This window comes from Bufo gargarizans, chromosome 2 (assembly GCF_014858855.1).
Source record: "Bufo gargarizans isolate SCDJY-AF-19 chromosome 2, ASM1485885v1, whole genome shotgun sequence".
Taxonomy (NCBI): domain Eukaryota; kingdom Metazoa; phylum Chordata; class Amphibia; order Anura; family Bufonidae; genus Bufo; species Bufo gargarizans.
The window spans coordinates 56,053,399-56,076,342 of NC_058081.1; the positions used below are offsets into that span (position 1 = coordinate 56,053,399).

The 22,944-nt window shown below is 43.6% G+C and overlaps 1 protein-coding gene across 1 annotated transcript in view; it reads left to right on the forward strand.

Moving 5' to 3' along the window:
- Window positions 1–619: 619 nt before the first annotated feature.
- The window catches only part of LYL1 (LYL1 basic helix-loop-helix family member), a 67,583-nt gene continuing 45,258 nt past the window's right edge, over window positions 620–22,944 (forward strand). The window contains exon 1 of the mRNA XM_044282933.1: window positions 620–793. The gene's annotated coding sequence lies outside the window, so the exon portion shown is untranslated. The remainder of the gene's footprint in view (window positions 794–22,944) is intronic.

A 22,944-nucleotide genomic window follows, 5' to 3' on the forward strand; every position in this document is an offset into this window, starting at 1 on the left:
CCTGGCTCTGTCTCTGGAGGACTCGTCCTCCTGCACAATACTGAACATGGCCACTGTGTAATGCTTTGTTACACCAGTGTTGGTGCTGCAGGGAAATTGCTTACCTACTGTCAGTTTTACCCAAAGATTACAAGTGATCGCTGGGATTCCCACCAAGGTGGCATGTGGTGATCAGCTCATTCTCAGGGAACCTTTCTAACATGCAGGGACGGTCCAAAGCAGAGTACCCTTTTACCAAACAATGCACAGGACTGCTGTAACATCATCTCATGTATGGACGCCTTTAGGTCGTAAGCTCTCTGATGTTTTCCAGTCAGCAAATATGAATAAATAACACAAGGTTCTGGCCTTGGAAGGTGCACAACTGAATGTGATGAGAGAAATCTCAATATCTGCAAATAAAGTGTAAAGCAAGACACATGTATAAAATTCACCAGTTGTTATGGAATGGAGGGAGGGATTTGAAGGATTGTTCTTATCAGTCTGGACAGACCGGACCCCTGTCTCTTATCTATAGACCCAGACTTCCTCTGACCAAGAAGAGAAGGAAACCCCCCCTCTCCCCATGTACTGGTATCCCCTAGCCTTCCCTCCCCTTACTGTAGACTAACTCCACCTTTCCAGTTGCAAAGTGGATTGTATACTTACATAGACCATGAGGAAACATTCAGCTGGACCCCCATAAATTTGCTATAGAAGACACCCCACCCACCCGATTTATTGGAGACGATGACTTTTAATTCCCAACTATGAGAGAAAGGAGGATTTCTGCCAGGTGTCTATCGTGACGCGGGTAAGTCTGTGCCGTCTCTCCACGTGTTATGTGTCTAAATATTTTCTCCAGCTTTATATCCCTCCGTCTAACATCTGTCTATCTATCTCATATCTATCTATCTCCTATTATCTATAAAGCTTTCAATCTATTTCATATCTATCTGATAATATCTATCTATCTAATCTCATGTTTATTTTATTCTATCATCTATCTATAGTATCTATATATCTACAGCAGTATCTATCTATCAATCAAGCAATCTATTTCATATCTAATAATATCTATTTATCTATCTCATATCTATTTACTCTATCATATCTATCTATCTATCTCTTATTATCTATATATCTATCAATCTATTTCATATCTAATAATATCTATCTCATATCTATTTATCTATCTATCTCATGTCTCTCTATTTTATTCATCATATCTATCTATCTCTGTATCCCCTATCTATCTATCTATCTATCTATCTATCTATCTATCTCTCTCTCTCTCTATCTATCTATCTGTCCATCTGTTTCTCTGTCAGCCCCCCTGTCCCATGATGATCTCTGTATATCACCTATATGCAGTGGATGTAGTTGTGTTCTCTGGTGTGTAATCACATTTTGCACACCCCGCACACTTGCTATTACACTCCGGGTTACATGTCTGTGTGCTGGATATTGAAATCAGAATATCAGAAAGATTGCAGCGTGTGTCAACCTCCCCGAATCTATTCTTAGTGGAAAGGAGAACTGTCAGAGAGGAAGTTCGATGTGTGCAGAGAATTAACCACTTCACACACCCTCCAGACTGCCACTATACACAAACATGTAGTGCACCCCGCCACTGCCGCACATAGGATTCGCCATGTTGTATATGTATATATAGCTGCAGGTTAATATTCATATTTATTTACCTATATACAGGGCTATATAATCAAGGGAAAATTCAGTAAAACTCCTTTAATCCGCCGTTGCTCTATAGGTATACTGTAGATATAGACTGCGAGATGAATCTGATCGAAACAGGGGCAGGGTGTAACATAGGTAGAATTTGATTTTGGCCTAATTTTCTATACATTTCTGTTACTGGCCAATAATCCGAAATGGTTGATAATCCGGCACCTAGCAGATAATGTTTATATGGGATTAAGGGAATTTTACTGTAGTGTTAAATCTGACGAGTGCTACATTACATAGTACAGCAAAGGCGTAGCGTGGGGTCCTGGTACTTGGAGGAGACGCAGGAATGGGACAATAGGTGGAAGTGCTGGTCACCAGTCACACGTGGGCAGAGAGGAGATAAAAAGTCTCCCCTGTCCTAGTAGAAAACAAGACCTGAAATGTGAGGGGCTAGGCCTGGACCAGCACTCTAGCAACTTGAGCAAAAAATGAAAATTCAAAAGCATAAAATCTTTATTCAAGTTCAATAATATCATAAAATACAATTTACAGGGGCCATCCCAAGGGTTAAAATCTTGGTGACCAGCCTGTTTTGGGCCTTACTGACCAAGAAATTTTGTTTTTTGCTTATTTTATTGTCGCTTTCCAAGAGCTATAAACTTTTTTATTTTTCCATCTATGTAGTCGTATGAGGGCTTGTTTTTTGTGGGACAAGTTGTAGTTTTTAATAGTACCATTGTGAGGTACACATAACTTACTGATTAACTTTCATTAACACTTTCTGAGAGGGGGAGGGAAAAACACCAATACTGCCAAAGCGTTTTTATGTTATAAATATTGCTGTGTTTATTTTTCGACATAAATAATATGATAACTTTATTCTGTGTGTCAGTACAATTACATTGATAACAAATACATATAGTTTTTTATGTTTTACTATTTTTGCACAATAAAAACCTTTTTTAAATAGAAGAAAATGTTTTTGCATCGCTGGAACCCAAGACCTATAACTTTTTTATATTTATTGTTATGGAGTTGTTCGATCGCTTTTTATTCAGAGTTCGAATAAGCAAAAAGCAGCAATTCTGGGATTTTTTTTATCACGGCCTTCACCATATGGGATAAATGAGATGATATTTGTAGTACATTTCTAATAGGTATAGGGGGCACACTGCCAATAGTGAGGAGTGCAAAACGGTTCGAATACAATACTAAACAACCAAAAAACCAAAGGGCTTAGAAAACCGTAATAAAATGCACATCCAATTTATAAATTTATAAAGGACAATTCAATACCAAAAAAGAGAAAAAGTTATATATAAATGATAATGAAGCATCAAGAAATATAGAACAATACCTGAAGAGGATAAAGTGCAATAGTGTAAACCCCGGACATGTATGTGGGCCTATGTCAGAAAAAAAACGCCCCACGCGTATCGTATTTTGTCAATTTTTTCAATTGAAAAGCATTTTTTGAAATGAAAAAGAAGCACATTTTTTATTTAATACATATTCTTAACCATGTAATAGTTAGTGTTGATCGAGAACCAAAGTGCTCGGGTGTTCGGGTCGAACACCTCGGGATGCTCGGGTGCTCTATCGAGCATAATGGAAGTCATTTGGAGAACCTGAACATTAAACCAGGCACCCCCTGATCTGAAGAGGGGAGGGTGTCAGGTTTATAGGAAAAGGTCAGAAATTGATGAAAACACAACTGAAATGGTTTAGGAACAGCATGGGGAGGATGTCTGGATGTATTTAGGCTTCCAAGGTGCTGCTGGGAACGCTGTCCAAGTAGTACGCCACAGATTGATAATAATTCGCAAAAAACTGAAGATAAAATCGATTTTAGAGGAAAAATTGTTAGGAAACATTCTTTTCTGTATATTTACTTGTATATAAAGTGCAAGTGCTGCCAAAAATTACAAGGAAGAGGCACTCCGATACAACCTGTATATCACATAAAGGAGGGCCTCATTCACATTGTGGTACAATTGTTTAGGTGGTGGGACTCCTACACTCATAAAGCCTATGGACTTGTGAAAGGAACTGGCACTCCAATACACCCTTTATTACACTTAAAGGAGGGCATCATACACACCCTTGAAAAATTAAGATTGATGGCCTGATGGTGACCCTCAAAAACATTAGGAGCTAAGTCCTGCTGGTGAGCTGACCCTCTAAAACATTATATGCAAGGCCCTTCAGGTGAGCTGACCCTCTAAAAGATTGTAGGTGAGGGGGGCCTGCTGGTGAGCTGACCCTCTAAAACATTATATGTGAGGGCCTACAGGTGAGCTGACCCTCTAAAAGATTGTAGGTGAGGGCCTGCTGGTGAGCTGACCCTCTAAAACATTATATGCGAGAGCCTGCAGGTGAGCTGACCCTCTACAACATTAGGAGCAAGGGCAGGCTAATAAGCATGTTAATATGATGGAAGACGAGAAAAGGAAGATTGAATCATATAACCTTTTTTGCGGTGGAAGGGGTGCATGGGACTACAGTGTATTCAGTACATTATAAAAAACACATTTAAAGTGCCTTTATGTTCAACTGCTTTCCTCTGGTGGAGTAGAGAAGTCAGGGGCAATCCAGGCCTTGTTTATTTTTATAAGAGTCAACCTGTCAGCATTTTCAGTTGACAGGCAGATGCACTTATCAGTTATTATGCCCCCAGCAGCACTAAATACCCGCTCTGACAAAACACTGGCGGCAGAGCAGGCCAGCACCTCCAAGGCGTAGAGGGCCAGTTTGTGCCACGTGTCCAGCTTAGACACCCAGTAGTTGTAAGGCACAGAGGGATCATTAAGGATGCTGACACGATCTGCTTTGTACTCCTTCACCATCTTCCAAAAATTTTCCCTCCTTGTGACACTAGGCCGCGCATCAGGTTGAGGGTGCTAGCGGGGTGTCATGAAACTGTCCCAGGCTTTAGAGAGTGTTGCCCTGCCTCTGTTGGAACTGCTGTGTGTTCCCCTCGTCTCCCCTCCTCAGTAGCCCAAGGAACTACGTACTCTGCTGCCAGTGTTGTCAGCTGGAAATATTTGGAGCAATTTTTCCACAAGGACCTTCTGGTATTGCACCATTTTGCTCATCCTCTCCACCACAGGAATGAGAGATAAGAAGTTCTCTTTGTAGCGGGGGTTGAGAAGGGTGAACAACCAGTAATCGGTGTTGTCCAAAATGCGTAAAACGCGTGGGTCATGGGAAAGGCAGACTAACATAAAGTCAACCATGTGTGCCAGAGTCCCAACAGGCAAAACTTAGCTATTGTCATCAGGAGGATGACTCTCAATCTCCTCATCCTCCTCCTCCTCTTCTGCCCATCCACGCTGAACAGATGGAATTAAACTTCCATGGGTACTACCCTCTGTAGCGGAGGCAACCGACTTCTGCTCCTCCTCCTCATAATCTGGCTATCACCCTGTGCAATGTCTTCCCCCATTTCCACCTCTTCCACATGCAAAGTGTCGGCCTTAATTGTGAGCAGCGAGCGTTTGAGTAGACACAGAAGTGGGATGGTGACGCTGATAATAGCGTTATCGACGCTCACATCTGTATTGATTTCTCCAAGTTTCTTAAAACCTCACAGAGGTCAGAGATCCATGCCCACTCCTCGCTTGTGATGACTGGAAAGGCAACGAGCATGTTGCAGCTGGTATTCAACTATTGCCCTCTGCTGCTCACAAAGCCTGGCCAACATGTGGAACATCGAGTTCCAGCGCGTGCTGACGTCGCACAAAAGCCGGCGAGCTGGCAATTGTAATTGCCACTGCAGCTTTGAGAAACCGGCGAAAGCTGTCGATGACTTGCGGAAATGGGCACACAAGTGGCGCACCTTCACCAGTAGCTCAGGCAAATTGGGGTAGGTTTTGAGAAACCGCTGAACCACTAAGTTGAAGACGTGGGCTAGGCATCGGATGTGTGTTAACTTGCCGAGCTCCAAAGCCGCCACCAAGTTACGGCCATTATCAGACACAACCATGCCTGGTTCTAGGTTGAGTGGCGAGAGCCACAGCTCAGTCTGGTCTCTTATACCCTGCCACAGTTCTGCGGCGGTGTGCTGTTTGTCACTTAAGCAGATCAGCTTAAGCATGGCCTGTTAACGCTTCCCCACTGCAGTGCTACAAGAGGATAATTCTGAGGTGGTAGTGGAGGAGGAGGCGGAGGAGGAGAAGTGGGGGTTGGAGCCACTAATGTAGGTGGTTGCGAAAACCCTGATGGAATTAGGGCCCGCAATCCTTGGCGTCGGTAGCGCCTGTGCGAGCCCAGGGTACGACTCGCTCCCGGCCTCCACAACGTTCACCCAGTGTGCCGTCAGGAGAATGTAGTGTCCCTGGCCAAAAGCACTTGTCCATGTGTCAGTGGTTAAGTGGACCTTCCCAGTAACTGCGTTGGTCATGCACGGGTGATGTTACGGGACACATGCTGGTGTGAAGTGGGCATGGCACACCGTGAAAAATAGAGGCGGCTGGGGACTGCATAGCGACGGATGGCCGCCGACATCAGGCTGTGAAAGGCCTCAGTGTCCACAAGCCTAAATGGCAACATTTCCAGGGCCAGTAATTTGGAAAGTTGCACATTTAGTGCTATGGCCTGTGGGTTGGTGGTTGTGCATTTGCACTTGCATTCAAATGCCTGGCGTAAGAACATTTGTACGCTGCGCTGGGACACGGAAGTGGATGTGGTCACTGATGGTGCTTGAGAAGGTCCAGGTTCAGGGCGGGAGGCATCCGGGCATGCGTTTTTTGACAGGGGATTGGCCAGCACGTAACACAGGTCAAGAGGAGGCAGTGGTGTGACCTGCAGACACAGATTGTGGACCCAGGCTTTCGGACACCTATTATGGTGCTTTGATGCCATGTGGCGGATCATGCTGGTGGTGGTGAGGTTGCTAGTGTTCACACCTCTGCTCATTTTTGTATGGCACAGGTTGCAAATTACAATTCCTTTGTCGTCCGCACTTTCCGCAAAAAAGCGCCAGACTGCAAAACACCTACCCTTGGCAAGGGAGATTTCCGCAAGGGTGTGCTCTGGGGAACAGTTGCGGGCCTGTTTGGAGTGGCCCACCTTCTCCCTTTTGCCACCCTACTGCCTTTTCCAGCCTGTTGCAGTGCTGCGGATCCCTCCCCCTCTGTACTGCTGTCCTCGCTCGGCTTGCCACCTTTCCAGGTTGGGTCAGTGACTTCATTGTCCACCACCTCCTCTTCCGCTTCCTCACTCTGCTCATCCTCCTGACTTGTTGACCTATCAACAACCTCAGTTATTGACAACTGTGTCTCATCCTCATTATCAACCTCTTGAGACACTAATTGCGGTTGACTTATTGGCAACTGTGTCTAATCATCATCATCCACCTCATGAAACACTAATTGCCGTTCCCCACCGTCATCTTCTTGTGACTATGGATCCTCAAGAGTTTGGGAATCGGGGCACAAGATATCATGCCCTTCTTCAAGCAGGCTTGTCGAGAGGCCCAAATGAAGGAATGGCGCTGAAAAGAACTCCTTGGAATATCCGAGTGTGGGATCACATGTTTGGCAAGACTCTCCATGGTGGGAGGAAGGAGGATCAGGGTGAGGAATGTGTTGACCAGACTTTTTGCTACTGACACTGGACTTGGTGGAAGACAGGGTGGTGCTTAACCGACTGGAAGCATTATCTGCTGCAGTCCAACCGACCACCTGGTCGAACTGGTCTGATTTCTAGAGAGTTGTCCTGCGCCGCCCTGCAAACTGGGACATGAAGCTAGGTATGGTGGATGATTGTTTTGCTTGTGCTCTGGCAGCAGGCACAGTTTCCACGCACCCAGGGCCACAGCCTCTGCGTGCACCATCAGCATCACAGCCACTTCCCTGTCCCTTACTGCTCGCTTTCTTTATATTAAATGTTATATATGCTTGAAAGTATGTCACACGTACAGTAGCATAAGATTTGTAAGTGTATGCGCCCAAAAATTAAAAAAGGTATTTGGGATGTGGAAACGTTACACAGGAAATGTAGCACAGCTAATGTCACTGTCCGCAGCAGACACCGTCTATGGAAAAAGTACACTGGATGTCACAGATATTTTTGGGATGCGCACACGTTACACAAGAGAGTAGCGGAGATAATGTCTCTGTTTGCAGCGGCCTAACTATTGCACGCTATTTAGCGGAGGATGCGCTAAAAATATATATTGTTGCCACACACAATAGTCCTTAAAAAGGTCTTTTGGGTCTGTAAAAGTTTTATCAATTTAGCGAAGGTTGCGCTAAAAAAAATATATATTGCTGCTGCCACACACAACAATAGTCCTTAAAAGGATTTTTGGGTCTCTGACAAGTTTTTCTAATGAAAAAAATTAAATTTCACTCCCTACACTATCTTTTCCTTCTTCAGCACAGCTCTCCCTGACTACACCTTATTAGCACCCGATGACGCGTTCCCACCAGCCAATCACAGTAATGCCAGTAACCAAAATGGCTACAGCATTACAGTGAAGGGCAGCACTTACCCGCACGTTTATTGGCTGCATAGCAGCCAATAAACGTGTGAGGAGGAGACTCAAGCATTGCGCTTGAGCACATGCGGTATTCGGCTGAATATCGCCATGTGCCGAGCATCGAGATGCTTGAGCCACACTGGTGTTTGGCCGAGCATGCTCAATCAACAGTAGTAATAGTCCCACAAGGGGACTATAATATGCAATCTTTTTATCGCTTCTAAAATACAATACACTATTTCTCTAGTGCATTGTATTTTAATGCCAGTGCTATACTGACATTAACTAATAGGCTGCGCCAGAGAGGCAAGGCCTGCTGGAACAGCCTAGAAGCAGGACTGGGGCATTCAATAGGCCCCGGCCTGTGTGAATATATATTGGCACGCTATGACCTCATTTTGTGGGGTGCCGATGGGAGTCTGCTCCCTCTGTGACCACTTACAGGCCGTGGGCACTATTGCCCATGGCATATAAAGAGTTAAACAGCCCAGATCAGCACTCCTGCCAGTCCGGGCCATTAGAGCAGGAGTGCTGCACGGGGGACCCATGCAATGAATAGACTAGGCCGCCGTAAAAAGACGGCAACCCAGCCTAAGGCCCCTTAGTGACTGCCGCAAAAAGGCGTATTAGTGGTCACTATATGGATATCTTATGTGTGCATTCAGCATTTTTCTTACTCCCATCACTATAAATGACTATTCTTATCTGTAATTAGAGATGAGCGAATTTAATATTTTGAAATTCTTTCACACTTCATTTGGACCATAACGCAATTCTATGATGGAATACATAACGGAATGCCTTTCGAGGTATTCCATTATTCATAGAAGTCTATGGGCTGCAAAACAGATCTGTCCCATTTCCGTAATGCAGGGGAGTACTCTCCTGCATAACGGAAACAGGACAGATCCGTTTTGCAGCCCATAGACTTCTATTATGACGGAATGAATAACAGAATGCCTCTAAAGGCATTCCGTTACGTATTCCGTCATAGAATTGCGTTATGGTCTGTGGTAACGGAATCCATAATGCAATTCACCTTTTACCACCAAGCGAAGTGTGAACGAATGTCATAAGCGGAAATTCGCTCATCTCTATCTGTAATACGGACAAGAATAGGATATGTTCTAAGGGATATCCCAGTGTCAATTAGGCAGTCCATCTTATTAAAATACTCCATAATGGCGTGGAAGGCAATTAGGAAGATTTATGGGCTCCCTTACTATACAGGGAGTGCAGAATTATTAGGCAAATGAGTATTTTGACCACATCATCCTCTTTATGCATGTTGTCTTACTCCAAGCTGTATAGGCTCGAAAGCCTACTACCAATTAAGCATATTAGGTGATGTACATCTCTGTAATGAGAAGGGGTGTGGTCTAATGACATCAACACCCTATATCAGGTGTGCATAATTATTAGGCAACTTCCTTTCCTTTGGCAAAATGGGTCAAAAGAAGGACTTGACAGGCTCAGAAAAGTCAAAAATAGTGAGATATCTTGCAGAGGGATGCAGCACTCTTAAAATTGCAAAGCTTCTGAAGCGTGATCATCGAACAATCAAGCGTTTCATTCAAAATAGTCAACAGGGTCGCAAGAAGCGTGTGGAAAAACCAAGGCGCAGAATAACTGCCCATGAACTGAGAAAAGTCAAGCGTGCAGCTGCCAAGATGCCACTTTCCACCAGTTTGGCCATATTTCAGAGCTGCAACATCACTGGAGTGCCCAAAAGCACAAGGTGTGCAATACTCAGAGACATGGCCAAGGTAAGAAAGGCTGAAAGACGACCACCACTGAACAAGACACACAAGCTGAAACGTCAAGACTGGGCCAAGAAATATCTCAAGACTGATTTTTCTAAGGTTTTATGGACTGATGAAATGAGAGTGAGTCTTGATGGGCCAGATGGATGGGCCCGTGGCTGGATTGGTAAAGGGCAGAGAGCTCCAGTCCGACTCAGACGCCAGCAAGGTGGAGGTGGAGTACTGGTTTGGGCTGGTATCATCAAACATGAGCTTGTGGGGCCTTTTCGGGTTGAGGATGGAGTCAAGCTCAACTCCCAGTCCTACTGCCAGTTTCTGGAAGACACCTTCTTCAAGCAGTGGTACAGGAAGAAGTCTGCATCCTTCAAGAAAAACATGATTTTCATGCAGGACAATGCTCCATCACACGCGTCCAAGTACTCCACAGCGTGGCTGGCAAGAAAGGGTATAAAAGAAGAGAATCTAATGACATGGCCTCCTTGTTCACCTGATCTGAACCCCATTGAGAACCTGTGGTCCATCATCAAATGTGAGATTTACAAGGAGGGAAAACAGTACACCTCTCTGAACAGTGTCTGGGAGGCTGTGGTTGCTGCTGCACGCAATGTTGATGGTGAACAGATCAAAACACTGACAGAATCCATGGATGGCAGGCTTTTGAGTGTCCTTGCAAAGAAAGGTGGCTATATTGGTCACTGATTTGTTTTAGTTTTGTTTTTGAATGTCAGAAATGTATATTTGTGAATGTTGAGATGTTATATTGGTTTCACTGGTAAAAATAAATAATTGAAATGGGTATATATTTGTTTTTTGTTAAGTTGCCTAATAATTATGCACAGTAATAGTCACCTGCACACACAGATATCCCCCTAAAATAGCTAAAACTAAAAACAAACTAAAAACTACTTCCAAAAATATTCAGCTTTGATATTAATGAGTTTTTGGGGTTCATTGAGAACATGGTTGTTGTTCAATAATAAAATTAATCCTCAAAAATACAACTTGCCTAATAATTCTGCACTCCCTGTATATCGCCTAGGATGCCATTGTGGTCGTTGCCGGCGTTTCCTCAAGGCAGGGAGAACATTTTATTCCAAGTATGGAAGAATAAAAACATTACGATTTACTACATGCTAATAATCTTCAATGGCTGCCATGGGAACAGGTGAAGGAAAAATATGACTTACCTGACGCACACTATCTCCCTTTTCAACAAATTAAGAGTTATTGTAAAGCACAGGCAAGTTCTTTGGGTGACTTGGAGAGGCTGGCGTGGTTTGCGGCTTTGCTGGGCAGAGATGGTACTCACATGTCCCTCTCAGACTTGCATCAAAAGCTCCATAACATTCAGATGATAGGCTTGGTGAAGGGAGCCTTTAAACCCTAGGAAAGGGAACTGTCTGACCAGAACATAGCAAAAAAAATTAGAGTAGGTCTCGATTTGGTATGGCGAGCAACCTATAACTAGCAGTGGAGAGAGACACAACTAAGGCTTATGCATAGGGCAACTTACGCCTTTAATTTGTCGTATCGCGATGCTCCCGCCCATTACCTACGAAAGTGCCCCAAGTGTGATCTCCTGAAAGCTGGATTGTTGCATGCTTTATGGGAATGCCCAAAAGTGCAATCGCTGTGGCAGTGGTCAGTGGAGACAATAGATGAGGTCTGGGTCTAGTGGGACTAACGCCGCAGCAATGCATTTTCCATTATATACCCAAAAACCAGGATGAGGAATTGGGGGCTGTGGTTACGAAGGGAGGAGTACATCTTTTGTTAATGTCAGTGAAGAAATCTCTTTTACGTCACTGGTTGAAAAGTCGAGGTACCGTCATGGGATGAGGTCATTGGGACTATGAAGAATGTTCTATATCTGGAAAGATTAGAGGTAGAACAAGACAAGGAGCGATTGATTGAGAAATTCATAAAAAAATGGAGGGGATTCATAGAGAAGCTATTGATATTGAAGCTTGAGGTATGATGTACAGTTGTACGAGTTAAGTACTGTAACCGATATTGTCTCAGATTAGTGTTCATGAGTTGGGTTGTATTTGGGAGGGAGGGTTTGGGATGAGGGGGGAGGGGAGGGTAGGGTTGTGGGACGAAAAATTTTGGAAATGTGGGAGCCATGCAATGACATCTGTCTGTAAAGTAATGTTTGTCACAAATTTGTCATTCATGACTTAATACCTGCATATGTATTGTATGGAACCTCTCATTTCAATAAAGAGAACACTAAAATAAATAAAGAATAGGACATGTTCTATCATTTCTGGAACAAGCATACGGATAACTAAGTAAAATTCTCATCACCCCTTTTCCCATATTAAAAATATTAATAAAAAAGTAAAGATCATAGGCATCACTGCGTCCCCAAACGCATGTACTATTAAAATATAAACGTATTTATCCTATACGGTGAACACTGTAATGAAAAAAAATATTAAAATGGCCAATTCACAGTTATTTCGTCACTTCACCTCTCAAAAAAATTGAACAAAAAGTGATCAAAAAGTCATACACACTGTCCTCCTCCTTTCAGCCCCAGCGAAAGTGTAAATATGAACTACAGATCGACCCGCAAAAAATGTGCCCTCACACTTTATTGATGGAAATATAAAAAAGTTATGGGTGTCAAAATATGTTGATTTAAAAAAAAAGTTATTTTAATTTCAGTATTAAAACACAATAAAAAACTATATAAATGTGGTATCACTGTAATCAAATGAATGAAGATAACATGCTTTGTGAAAACAAAACCCATAAAACTGTGGCAGAATTGTAAATTCGACCCATTTCGGTTTTTTTCCAGCTTCCAACTACATCATATGCAATATTAAATGGTGCCATCAGAAAGTACAACTTGTCCCACACAAAAAATGACCCTCATAAGGATAAGTCAATGGAAAAGAAAAAATATATATATGACTCTAGTAAGGCAAAAAGGGGAAAATCGCAGGGTCCTACTATGGAATCTGTCACTGGAAAATGACCTATTGTTTAAATCAATTTGTTTTATGTTAAACATATTTTTACATAATTTTTAGTGATGTTATATTTAATTTTCCAAGTCACTATCTATATATATAAAAAAAAAAATCCTAAAATCCTGAAATTTTCTAACTGGCCACTAAGGGCTCATCCACACGTCAGCGGTCCACAAAACACGGATCTGCAAAAAATACGGATGACATCCCTGTGCAATCTGTATTTTGTGGAACAGAACAGCCGGCCCCTAAAAGAACAGTCCTATCCTTGTATGTAATGCGGACAATAATAGGACATGTTCTATTTTTTGGCGGAACGGACATACAGAAACAGAATGCACACTGAGCAACTTCCGTTTTTTTGGGGGGACCCATTGAAATGAATGGTTCCGCATACGGTCCACAAAAAAAATGTGACGGACATGGAAAGAAAATACGTTCGTATGCATGAGACCTAAAGCTAACAATAGGCGCCACTTCTTGGTCTGTACAGGTCACTGTTCAGCAGTCATCTCATTATCACAGGCAGGATTGGAATGACAGATATAACAGATTAGATAGGTGGAGTAGATAGACAGATAGGGATAGCTTATCTACTACCGCACAATACACATGTATGTCACAGAGCATACCTGAAGCGCCGCCCAGAAACGTGCCCGGCGCAGGTGCAGAACGCAGAGTCTGAAGCGGCCTCAAAGCAGAGGGGACGCAGGCGCGATGTGATCCCGGCCAGTGACAGTGCCGGGCGCATGCGCCGCATCTCGGAATGTCGGGGACAGCAGAAGCCGCCCAGCGAAGTGAATATTGATGAGCTGGGCGGCGCTTCAGAACGGCGGTTGGGGGGAGGCTGCCTGGGCAGATTTAAAGCTGAAACGCCGCCCCTTGGGCAGAAAGACGAGCAATTCTATCAGGTTATAAAACATCATTTTACAGTCTTCATAAGGTGGACAGGGGTTAGACTTATATGTTTTTATTACACAATAGAAGACCTGCGCATACATATATACAGCCAATTATGCTTATTCGGCTTGTCAGTGTCCCTTTAATGTACAGATGCAGCCGACCTAAACTTGATGGTTAACGCGTTAAGTAAAGAATGGCAAGAAAAAGATAATTACCGTATTTATCGGCGTATAACACGCACCTTCATTTTAAGAGGGAAATTTCAGGAAAAAAAATTTAATTTCAAATAAAGCCTCTGATCTGCCCCCTCTGGTAACGCAAACCCCCCCCCCCCTTCCCTCCCCAGTATTAATCATTGGTGGCAGTGGCCACAGGGTCCCCCTCCTCCCCCCCATCATTGGTGGCAGTTTGCAGTTCTGATCGGAGCCCCAGCAGTGTAATGCTGGGGCTCCGATCGGTTACCATGGCAGCCAGGAGTCACGCTACTGAAGTCCTGGCTGCCATGGTATGTTAGTGAGCAGAGAGCAGCGCATTATACTCACGTGCGCTGTGGCCGCCGTTCGCTCCTTCTCATAGGTGTGTGCGGCCCATTGCTAATGCTGTAAGCATTAGCAATCCGCCGCACAGACAGAAGAAGGAGCGACCGGCGGCCACAGCGCACGTGAGTATAATGCGCTGCTCTCTGCTCACTAACATACCATGGCAGCCAGGACTTCAGTAGCGTGACTCCTGGCTGCCATGGTAACCGATCGGAGCCCCAGCATTACACTGCTGGGGCTCCGATCGGAACTGCAAACTGCCACCAATGATGGGGGGGAGGAGGGGGACCCTGTGGGATATGGCCGGCACATTCATTGGTGGCGCAGTGGCCACAGTCCCTCCCCTCCTACTCTGTCCTCATTGGTGTTCAGCGGCAGCCGCGCACAGTGGGGAGGGAGGGACTCCTTCCTCCTCCCTCCGCTGTGCCGGCTGGCTCAGTCCTGCCTCTCTGGCCTCCTAATCGGCGTATAACACGCATACATCATTTGCCCCCTATTTTCAGGGGGGAAAAGTGTGTGTTATACGCCGATAAATACGGTAACTTTTGTCATGAGATAAGCAGAATAACGCTGTGCCATGTGTTATCAGAGACAAGTTTAGCTCGGCTAAACTTGTCTCTGATAACTCAGGTTTGTGGCGTGCGCCACGATCATTAACAAACCCAGGTTTGGATTCAAAATTTAATACATCAATGCATGCAGTGATACGGTAATGGCGCGTGCACGAGACTACTGAAGTCCCACGTTACCTGCCGCCATACTGAAAGTGCCTCATCGAAGGCAATACATTTTAAGCATGTGTGGAGCTAGGGATCGAGAGTTACGTAGATATATGAACCAGGTTTGTCAAAGCAGGACAAAGCCGGTTCACTCATTGCTTCTCAAGGTTACTGTGCTTATGGCCCGTGGTGGCTGCTGTAAAGCATATCTCTAACTGCTGAAAAAATCAGGCAAGATGGCTGCCCCCATAATCAAATCCAGGAAATACTTTATAAAATCTGCAATCGGAAAATTAAAACAGATTACAAAAAAAAGGAGATGTGTCACAAAAAAAACGAAGAAGAGGCAGCACTCCGGATAAAGTGAATGGCGGTGGACCCACTTTTATTTCTCCAAATGCAATGTTTTAGCTCAACTCACTGAGGCCTTGCAGTTGAGGATATAAAAGTGGGTCCACCACCTTTCACGTTATCCAGAGTGCTGCCTCATCTTCGTTCTGTTGATTATTGCACCTAGAGCATACGATGGTCTGGGAGGATTTGCAACCATTACATTAGAACAGTGCTGCTGTCCTTTTTCGTTCTCTAAAATATTATAGGTGACGCAATCCCTTTAACACTAAGTGCGTTTTGGTCAAGTTGCTCAGTGTTAGAGAAGCCTAACACAACGTGCTGGTCGTATCATTATACCCCTATACTATAGTATTCTCACATGGGTTTGTGTATATACACCTTGCAGTATCTTTTGGTAGACATTAGCATTTCAAGCAATGTTCGCATTTTTCATATGGGCTTTTATGTGTCAGAGTCAAGGTAGTAACTACAAGGAGGCAGCTAGTATTAGGTCCCAATCCCACTGCTTCTCTTCTGTCTTCTTCTTTGACGACCAGGAGGAAAAGGACCTGTGGTGATGTTACTGCACTCATCACATGGTCCACCACTGAGTTCAATGGAAATTTCACACCAAGAATGAAAATGGAGAATGCTCCACATGGATTTTCCATTGGAGACAATAAAAGATGGATTGAGAGAAAATCATGTGAAGAAAATTATTAAAAATCTTAATAGGAAATCTGCTGTGTGAACAAGACCCAATGCTACAGATTTCCATCACGAGTTTCACCTTTTGCTTTGCAGAGTAGAGGGTGAAATCTGTAGTAAAATTAGCATCAAATCTGCATGTAACACAGCAAAAGGTAGAAATTCCATGGTGGAAAATCTGCTCTGCCTGCTGTACCCTAAAGGTAAATCTGCACTCCACACATCTGGTGCTGGTTTTAAATCCACATCCACACGTAGTGGGAAATATTATATGTGTGGCACGTCAGTTCTATCCTGGATTTGTCACTATGGATTTAAAGGGGTTGGTTCATCTCATACGTTGGGGGCTTATTGCTAGGATATCCTCCCAATGTCTAATAGATGGGACCAGCACCTACAAAATCTCATAAAGCTGAGTACACCTCTCACATTTTTGTAAATATTTTATTATATCTTCCTGGGACAGCACTGATGATACAATATAAAGTAGTCAGTGTACTGCTTGTATAAAACAGCGTAAATTTGGTGTGTCCTCAAAGTAACTCACAGCCATTAATGTCTAAACTGCTGGCAACAAAAGTGAGTACACCCCTAATTGAAAATGGCCAAATTGTGCCCAAAGTGTCAGTATTTTGTGTGGCCACCATTATTTTCCGGCACTCCCTTAACTCTCTTAGGCATGGAGTTCACTAGAGCTTCACAGGTTGCCACTGGAATCCTCTTCAATCCTCCATGACGACATCACGGAGCTGGTGGATGTTAGAGACCTTGCGCTCCTCCACCTTCCGTTTGAGGATGCCCCACAGATGCTCAATAGGGTTTAGGTCTAGAGACATGCTTGGCGAGTCCAGCACCTTTACCCTCAGTTTCTTTAGAAAGGCAGTGGTCATCTTGGATGTGTGTTTGGGGGTCGTTATGATGTTGAAATACTGCCCTGTGGCCCAGTTTCCGAGAGAGGGGATCATGCTCTGCTTCAGTATGTCACAGAATATGTTGGTATTTATGGTTTCCTCAATGAACTGTAGCTCTCCACAGCCGTCAGCACTCATGCAGCCCCAAACCATGACACCCCCGCCACCATGCTTGACTGTAGGCAAGACACACTTGTCTTTGTACTCTTCACCTGGTTGCCGCCACACATGCTTGACACCATCTAAACCAAATAAGTTTATCTTGGTCTCATCAGACCACAGGACATGGTTCCAGTAGTCTGTGGGCTTGCTTGTGCATCATCTTTAGAAGAGGCTTCCTTTTGAGACGACAACCATGAAGACCAAGAGATAGGTGCAGGTCCCCGAGGTATTGGGGACATTTCCTAGTGATATGTCCCCCTATGGATGAGATTGGCCAACCCCTTAAAATCATTTGGCTGAGTTCTGCAGCAAAACTCGCATGTAACACCAATATACCACCAATGAATGGCTGAAACTTTTCCCCCACCTCTGACTATTCCGCTAGTCTTCATGCACCTGACCGTATTTTTCATCCATGTGCTATCCACATTTTGTGCAGGTAGCATACTGACGCATTTATTTCTATGGGGTCATGCACACATGAACATGTCCTATTTTTGTCCGCATTGCAGAAGAGAACAGTCCTTTGAATTGATAGGAGTGAGAAAATACGGAATGCACAAGGAAGGTATCTGTATTTTGCAGATCTGTTTTTGGAGGATCGAAATATAAGCATGGCTGTGTGCATGAGACCTGAGGGCTCTTTCACACGAGCGGATGCCGTGCGGGTAATCTGCTGCGTGAAAGAGAGCCAAGCCCTGTTCTGGAAGCAGAGACACGGAGCATTACCATGACTAATAATGCTCCGTGCCTCTCTGTGATCTTTTTACTACAAAATCACAGTGAGATAAAATTGTCACTGTAATTTTGTAGTAAAAATGTCATAGAGAGGCAAAGAACATTATCAATCATGTTAACGCTCCGCATCTCTGCTGTCCGGAATTGGGCTTGGCTCTCTTTCATGCAGTGGATTCCACGCACAGGATCCGCTCGTGTGAAAGAGCCTTAAGGGGTTCATGGTTAGTGCAGCAGCTGAGAGGATCGCCACTATTACAAAAGGAAAAAAATCTGAGAGAAACAGAAGTAGAGAACTGCACATGTATTACATGTTTTTACTATTGCTTTTTTTGCATTTTGTCCAACTAAAGTCAATAGGTAAAAACAACATCACAAAATGCCGCAGTTATAGGAAGCTGCACTCACATAAGACATGAACTTCTCTAAAATGAAATCACATTTTCCAATTCACTGGCAAGTAACATCTGGACGCAGAGCTTTTTCTCATTACAAATGCACAAGAACAACACCCAGTATCCCAGCGCCGGCCTGCCCTTAAGGAGATTTTACAGCATTGTAGCTCAGTTATTTGAGCAGTGAAGACAATTACATCTAGTATACCGACATTAGTGTGTATTCCCAAATTTTTACCTAAATGGCAGGGTTAGAATGGCAGATAAGCAGGGAACTGCAGTAAAGTGATCTGCACAGACCAAGAAGTAGTGCCAATTATAAGACATAGTGGCCAGTGCGAAAACTACAGGATTTTCATTTTTTTTGTTTAAAGGGGTTGTCCGGGTTCAGAGCTGAACCCGGATATACCTCAATTTTCACCCCGGCAGCCCCCCTGGCAGGAGAATCTGAGCAGTTCATGCTCCGATGCTCTCCTTTGCCCTGCGCTAAATCGCGCAGGGCAAAGGCATTTTTTGAAGATCCGGTGATGTACCGGGGCTCTCCATGGGGCTGCCAGGAAGCCCAGTGACGTCACCGGCACTGATGAGAGGGATTTTGCGCTGCCCTAGCCAGTAAAATGGTTAGGGCAGCGCTAAAGCCCGCCCATCAGAGCTGGTAACATCACCGAACACTTTGCTGGGCGGAAGTATCCGCCCGGCAGTGTGTCATTGAAAACAAAAGAACCCGTGCCCTGCGCGATTTTGCGCAGGGCAAGGGAGCACATCGGAGCATGAGATGCTCCAATGCTAGCCTCAGGGGGGCTGCCTGGGTGAAAATAAGGGTATGTCCAGGTTCAGGTTCAGCTCTGAACCCGGACAACCCCTTAAAATATATAGAATACATGAAAAATGTAAAACATCATTTAAAATTATTGTTAAACATAAAAAAGTGATTTAAAAGCTATGTACACCTTTGGGGGCAATTTTTATTTATTTATTAATGCATTAAATATTTTTTCATTTGGTCTATATTAAAAATACGGAGTCCTTTTCTCTGTACAGAGCTGAGATGCTCTACTAGCAGAATCTGAATTTTCTCTCTCTTCCGTCAGACAGCTAGCTGATGGCTCCTTATCTCTGCACTCTGACATTATAAACACTCATTATAGCTCAGGTCTTATCTTACTGATAAGAATGTGGCTTCAATAAGCGTTTCTGACCTCTCAGTAAATTAGAGCTAAGGGTAATTAGATGACCGGCACAAAGTGAAAGTAGGATTCACACAGCTAGAAAAACAATTAACCCTTTGTGACAGAACGGCTCAATATTTTTAATAAAGACAAACTGAAAAAAAATTGTTTAGCCCAAAATGAGTAAAATGCTATTTTCTTAAGACACATTCCTTTTAAAAGGGTTGTCTCACTTCAGCAAATCATGTAGAGAAAGTTAATAGAAGGCACTTACTAATGTATTATGATTGTCCATTTTGCCTCCTTTGCTGGTTTGCTTCATTTTTCTGATTATGCACTGCTCGTACCCAGAAAAAGGTGCCAGTCTCTCTGGTGGCTGGGGCCGTGGGAGCGCACATAGGCCTGTACTTTTTCCTATAGTGTGCAAGCACGACCACCGCAGCTGGATGGCAGAGTGCTTGCAATCCCTGGAAACGAGCAGTGTATAATGTGAGAAAAAACTGAAACCAGCCAGCAAAGGAGACAATATGGACAATAACAATACATTAGCAAGTGCCTCGTATTAACTTTCTCTACATGATAAATGCTATTTGCTGAAGTTAGACAACCCCTTTAAGTTGGTCACAAATATTACATGTTGGCTGAAGGCTCAAACTTTCAGTATATTGATCTATAGACATGTATTACTTATAACCGTTATCATTCAATATGGTTTTCCAATTTGTCCGTAAAAAATGTTGGATGTCCGTGATTTTGGGATAAGTTGTCCAGAAAAAAAGAACAATTCTGGTTTGCAACCCTAGCCATGCAGTGTAGATACAGATGCAATGGCCGGCGAATGGTGCAGGAGTCAGTGATCAGGCCAGTTGGTACAAATAAATTGGTCTCTCTTTACTAAAGTGCAGAACAGGAGTAGTAGTTCATCCAACAGTATCAAGGCACAAGGGTGTAGTAGGCTGAGTTTTCACCCCAGGGAAGGGTGTAGAGGGAGTTTACATTTCTGATGTTACAGCAGTACAGGAAGTGTTGTGGCTGCGGCTCATCTACTCCCACAACTTGGAAGTTCTGGTTATAAACCAGGGAACGTGGTGGCAGCATGGAGAATGAAGTGAAAACATAGAAAAAGTTGACAAGTACATTATTATGCCTGTAGGAGACTAGATGGAGTTTGCACAATTAAATTAATTTATTTTTTCTCTGGAGCACTTTGGAAGATGGTTTTTCTGAAACTCGAGGACAAGCAGACATGTGTCTTGTCCTTAACACAGCTAGGCTCACTCTCTCTACTGACTAGGGGTGAACCTAGGTTAATTTCCTAGCAACCTAAAGGGGCTAATTCAGCTAGCGTAGCTTGCAGAAATATCGCCTGGCTAGTCTTACAAGACATCAACGTTATATGCTAAATGATAGAAACATCCCTGAGTATTTTAGTATACTCTTATTCCTGCTGCTTGTACATACCGCTACTTTTTAGGCTAGGTTCACATCTGAGCGTTTTACAGCGCATTCCTACGCGCTGTAAAACGCTCAACAGGCAAGAACCAATGATTCCCTATGGGAATGGTTCCCACCTGAGCGTTTTACAGCGCGTACGAACGCGCTGTAAAACGCCCTACACCCCAGGAGCTTCTTTGGGGCGTAGTGTCGCGCGTTCCCGTACATAGACCTCCGGGAACGCGCGACAATGGGCGTTCGCTTGCACAGGAGCCGCGTATGTGAGGCGCCTGTAGAATCGCGCATACAGAGCGTTCAATTGCCTGAAACATCGGTCTATGAAAGGGTAGGTTCACACCTTTGTTTAACCACTTCAGCCCCGCTAGGTGAAACCCCCTTCATGACCAGGCCACTTTTTACACTTCGGCACTACACTCCTTTCACCGTTTATCGCTCGGTCATGCAACTTACCACCCAAATGAATTTTACCTCCTTTTCTTCTCACTAATAGAGCTTTCATTTGGTGGTATTTTATTGCTGCTGACATTTTTACTTTTTTTGTTATTAATCAAAATGTAACGATTTTTTTGCAAAAAAATGACATTTTTCACTTTCAGCTGTGAAATTTTGCAAAAAAAACGACATCCATATATAAATTTTTCGCTAAATTTATAGTTCTACATGTCTTTGATAAAAAAAAAATGTTTGGGCAAAAAAAAAAAATGGTTTGGGTAAAAGTTATAGCATTTACAAACTATGGTACAAAAATGTGAATTTCCGCTTTTTGAAACGGCTCTGATTTTCTGAGCACCTGTCATGTTTCCTGAGGTTCTACAATGCCCAGACAGTAGAAAACCCCCACAAATGACCCCATTTCGGAAAGTAGACACCCTAAGGTATTCGCTGATGGGCATAGTGAGTTCATAGAACTTTTTATTTTTTGTCACAAGTTAGCGGAAAATGATGATCATTTTTTTTTTTTCTTACAAAGTCTCATATTCCACTAACTTGCGACAAAAAATAAAAAATTCTAGGAACTCACCATGCCCCTCACAGAATACCTTGGGGTGTCTTCTTTCCAAAATGGGGTCACTTGTGGGGTAGTTATACTGCCCTGGCAATTTAGGGGCCCAAATGTGTGAGAAGAACTTTGCAATCAAAATGTGTAAGAAATGACCGGTGAAATACGAAAGGTGCACTTTGGAATATGTGCCCCTTTGCCCACCTTGGCAGCAAAAAAGTGTCACACATGTGGTATCGCCGTACTCAGGAGAAGTTGGGGAATGTGTTTTGGGGGGTCATTTTACATATACCCATGCTGGGTGAGAGAAATATCTTGGCAAAAGATAACTTTTCCCATTTTTTTATACAAAGTTGGCATTTGACCAAGATATTTTTCTCACCCAGCATGGGTATATGTAAAATGACACCCCAAAACACATTCCCCAACTTTTCCTGAGTACGGCGATACCAGATGTGTCACACTTTTTTGCTGCCAAGGTGGGCAAAGGGGCACATATTCCAAAGTGCACCTTTCGGATTTTGCAGGGCATTTTTTACACATTTTGATTGCAAAGTTCTTCTCACACATTTGGGCCCCTAAATTGCCAGGGCAGTATAACTACGCCACAAGTGACCCCATTTTGGAAAGAAGATACCCCAAGGTATTCCGTGGGGGGCACGGCGAGTTCCTAGAATTTTTTATTTTTTGTCACAAGTTAGCGGAATATGAGACTTTGTAAGGAAAAAAGAAAAAAAAAGAAAAATCATCATTTTCCGCTAACTTGTGACAAAAAATAAAAAATCCTAGGAACTCGCCGTGCCCCCCACGGAATACCTTGGGGTGTCTTCTTTCCAAAATGGGGTCACTTGTGGCGTAGTTATACTGCCCTGGCAATTTAGGGGCCCAAATGTGTAAGAAGTACCTTGAAATCAAAATGTGTAAAAAATGGCCTGCGAAATCCGAAAGGTGCCCCTTTGCCCACCTTGGCTGCAAAAAAGTGTCACACATCTGGTATCGCCGTACTCAGGAGAAGT